The following is a 4,581-nucleotide window of genomic DNA, read 5'->3' on the forward strand; positions in this document are numbered from 1 at the left end:
TGTATCCATTTGAATTAATAGTATTGTATTATTTGAGCACCTAGTAGTGCAATTGCTGGAAGGTAGGGTAGATCTGTTTTTAACTTTTTGAGGAATTCCATACTATTTCCAGAGAAGCTGCACTATGTTGCATTCCCATCAACAGTGCAAGAGGCTAGTCCTTTCTTCACATCCTTGCTACCACCAATTGTTTCTTGTCTTGTCGATTTTAGCCAATCTGACAGTGTGAGATGATATCTCATTGTAATTTTGATTGGCATTTCTGTGATGATTAGTAATGTTGAGCATCTTTTCATGTGTTTGTTGGCTATCTGTATGTCTACCTTGGAAAAGTGTCTATTCATGTCTTCTGCCCATTTTCTATTATTTATTTATTTATTAATAATAAATTTATTTTTTATTGGTGTTCAATTAACCAACATAGAGAATAACACCCAGTGCTCATCCCGTCAAGTGCCCCCCTCAGTGCCCATCACCCATTCACCCCTATCCCCCACCCTCCTCCCCTTCCACCACCCCTAGTTCGTTTCCCAGAGTTAGGAGTCTTTATGTTCTGTCCCCCTTTCTGATATTTCCCACACATTTCTTCTCCCTTCCCTTATATTCTCTTTCACTATTGAATGAGAACATACATGAATGAGAACATACAATGTTTGTCTTTCTGCCCATTTTTGAATCAGATTACTTATTTTTTTGGGACTTGAATTTTATAAGATCTTTATAGATTTTGGATTCTTTATAGATTTTGGATCAGATATGTCATTTCCAAATATCTTCTCCTATCCTGTAAGTTATGTTTTAGTTTCCTTGATTGTTTTCTTTGCTGTGTAGAAGCTTTTTTTCTTTAATGAAAACCCAACAGTTAATCTTTCTTTTTGTTTCCCTAGCCTCAGGAGACATATCTAGAAAGAACTTGCTAAAGCCAATGTTAAAGAAGTTACTACTTATGTTCTCCTCTAGGATTTTTATGATTTCAGGGGTCACATTTGAGTCTTTAATACATTGTGAATTCATTTTTGCATACAATATAAGAAAGTGGTCCAGTTTAATTCTTTTATATGCTGCTGTCCAGGTTTCCCAACACCATTTGTTGAGGAGACTGTCATTTTCCCATTGGATATACTTTCCTGTTTTGTCAAAAGTTGGCCATATAGTGTGGGTTCATTTCTCAGTTTTCTATTTTGTTTTATTATTCTATGCATCAATTTTTATGCCAGTACCACACTGTCTCGATCACTATAACTTTTAGTTTTTTATAGAACTTGAAGTACACAATTGGGACGCCTCTAGCTTTGGTTTTCTTTTTCAAGGTTGCTTTAGCTATTTGGGGTCTTTTGGTGTACTGTACAAATTTTACGGTTCTTTCCTTCCTCTAGCTGTGTGAAAAATGTTTTTATTTTGATGGCAATATAATTAAATTTATAGATTGCTTCGGGTTGTATAGACATTTTTACGATACTTGTTCTTCCAGTGCATGAGCAGGAAATGTCTTCCCAATTCCTCATATCACCTTCAATTTCTTTCATCAGTGTTTTATCGTTTTCAGAGTACAGGTCTTCCATGTCTTTGATTAGGTTTAACCCTAGGTATCTTATGGGTTTTGGTGCAATTATAGATGGGAACAATTCCTTAATTTCTCTTTCTGCTGCTTCGTTATTGGTATATAGAAATACAATAGATTGCTGTACATTGATTTTGTATCCTACAACTTTACTGAATTTGTGAATCAGAGCTAACATTTTTTTTTTGGTGGAATCTGTTGAGTTTTCTACGTAGAATATCTTGTCTGCAAAGAGTGAAAGTTTGATTTTGTCCTTGCTGATTTAGATGGCTTTTATTATTTCTGTTGGATGATTGCTGAGGGTTGGACTTCCGGTACTACGTTATAAAACAGTGGTGAGAGTGGACATCCCGTCTTCTTCCTGACCATAGAGGGAAAGTTCTCAGCTTTTCCCCATTGAGAATGATACTAGCTGTGGGATTTTTCACATATGGACTTCATGATTTTGAGGTATTTTCTTTCTATGCCCAGTGTGTTGGTGGTTATTATTATTTTTTTTAATCAAGAATGGATGTTGTACTTTGTCAAGTGCTTTTTCTGCATTCACTGAGAGGATCATATGGTTCTTCTTCCTTTTATTAATATGGTGTATCACATTGATTGGTTTGTGAATGTTTAGCCCACCTGGCAATCCAGGAATAAATCCTAGTTGATCATCATGAATGATTCTTTTAATGAACTGTTGGATTCTATCAGCTGGTATCATGTAGAGAATCTTTGCATTCTTGTTTACCAGGGATATTAGCCTGCATTTCTCTTTTTAACGGGTTCTGTGTCTGTCTTTTGTAACAAGGTAATGCTGGCCTCATAGAATGAGTTTGGAAGTTTTCCCTCCATTTATATTTTTTGAAATAGTTTGAGAAGAATAGGTATTAACTCTTCTGTATGTATGTATGTATGTATGTATGTATGTATTTTGATCATCTGGTTTTTATTTCCAGGCAATCTTGTTACTTCTCATTTATCTCACAATTTGCATGGCTGGGTGCTTATGCACCTCATCAACAGAAGGTCTCCATGGAATTGAGCATGATTGCCTACATGGCCAGAAAACCCATCAATCCCACTCAAGAGGCAGATGATGAAAGTGGCTGCACTCTTCCCTCCCAAGTAACTCAGACTGAATTCAGGCTGGACAGGCCCGCAGAAGGTAGCATGAGAGAAAGTAAAAATTTGACACCTGTCTGTCACGTTGTAGAAGGAGACCTCACCAGAATCATAGTCCAAGAAAATCCCCACCCACTGGAGAGGGGTCCACTGGGGGAGGGAAGTCCCTGGGGAGGTAAGAGCCCAGTATTCTTTCCCATACCACAAAGACACTGTCCAGAATCCATTCTGGGTGGATAAAATTACTCTACCTTTTCTGCACACTGAGTTTTCACATACATCAAGGTCTGCTTGCCTTATCTCTCATCTCTACCTCCCAATGGTGTCTCCCAGCGACAATCTTGGAGCACCAAAGACGCAGGGAAACAGATTTAACAGCTCTGGGTTGTTGGGCAGGTCCTGCTAGAAGTAACTATGCCAAACGTACATGCTGCAGGAAAGGATTCAGGTGGGGTAGGCTGTGTCTGGGTCTAGAGTCATACCTACTGAGTATGATTGAGCCTCTCTCAATTTTTGAATTTTCCCCATATTGGCTGAATTTTTCCTGTGAACTGCTTCAGATTTTCAGGCAAGAAGAGACGGTTTGGGGTGAAAATGTGGCTTTTTTTCCTTCCTGCAGATCTATTAGTGTGATCGAAGGATCAGGGATCCTGATTGTTTCACGTATGTTCAATGTGTCCCTGATGTTCTGCAGGAGCTCCCTGGTAGGCTGCTGCTGCTTCTCTTCCAGCTGGGTGATCAGGCTACTCGGGTGGGAGACATTGCAGGAGATCTGGTGTTGACACCATTGATGCTGTTGTAGGTAGCTAAATCTAGCTCCTCAAGGTGGGCCAGGAGATGATACTCATGATCCTTTAAGGAGTGAGAGAGCTGCTCAAACTTCCAGACGATCTTCTCCCTCTCCATCTGGTTCAGGCTCAAGAGTTCAGCTCGTGTCTGCTCCCCCTGTGCCCAGAACCTCTTCTTTAAGTCTTTCAGTGTTTCCAGGTGGTCCAGCTGGTTCTGGATTTGCTCCTTGAAGTCCTCCACTGCCTTCTTGAGCGGCAGCATGCTATGGCCAATGTGCTTGCAGAAGCAGCCACACACCACACAGATGGGCACATGGTCCGCCTCACAATACACCTTCAGGGACTTGTGGTGCTTCTCCCACACCCCCATCTCGGCCAGGGCCCCCAATGACCACAAGGTGCACATCTGTTTCACTAGCTGTGTTATGTTGGCCGGGTGCCAATTGGGTCTCATGTGACGCTGCAGGAAGATCTCCTGGCGCTGTGGGCATCACCTGTCGGTCTCCATCTCGCCCTAGCAATGGGTGAGGCATGCACAACAGTTGTTGCACCTGCAGTCGAGCCTCATGGGGTTGGCAAAGTACTGCAGACACATTGGGCAGGTAGACTTCTGCACACCCTCCTGATTGCCCCTTCCTGGCAGCCTTGCAAGTTGGGCAGGCAGAGGGCTGCACCTCTGCCTGGATCTCAAATGCATGCACTGGCCCCAACTGTTGCTGGTCATCCCTGTGCAAGTGCCCTGCTGAGTGAGCATGAATTCTTGTCTCCCAGCAGAGTCCTGTGACTGTACCAGGGGGCTGCCAAGGTGGGCTTCCTGTGGGACTGGGACAGTCATTGTTCGGATCCCTGTAACTCCCCTTTAAATGTTTGGTAGAGGGACATCTGGGTGGCTCAGTTGTTGGGCATCTGCCTTCGGCTCAGGGTGTGGTCCCAGAATCCCGGGATTGAGCCTCACATTGGGCTCCCCCGCGGGAAGCCTGCTTCTCCCACTGCCTATGTCTCTGCCTCTCTCTCTTTGTCTCTCAGGAATAAATAAATAAAATCTTTAAAACAAAAATAAATGTTTGGTAGAATTCAGCTGTGATCATCTGGCCCTGCACTTTTGTCTCTTGGTTGATGTTTGAT

The 4,581-nt window shown here is 42.3% G+C and overlaps 1 pseudogene; it reads right to left on the reverse strand.

The window, feature by feature from the left end:
- Window positions 1–2,527: 2,527 nt before the first annotated feature.
- LOC112664209 (zinc finger protein RFP-like) lies at window positions 2,528–4,291 on the reverse strand (annotated as a pseudogene).
- Window positions 4,292–4,581: the final 290 nt, after the last annotated feature.

Source organism: Canis lupus, chromosome X (genome assembly GCF_003254725.2).
Source record: "Canis lupus dingo isolate Sandy chromosome X, ASM325472v2, whole genome shotgun sequence".
NCBI classification, from domain to species: domain Eukaryota; kingdom Metazoa; phylum Chordata; class Mammalia; order Carnivora; family Canidae; genus Canis; species Canis lupus.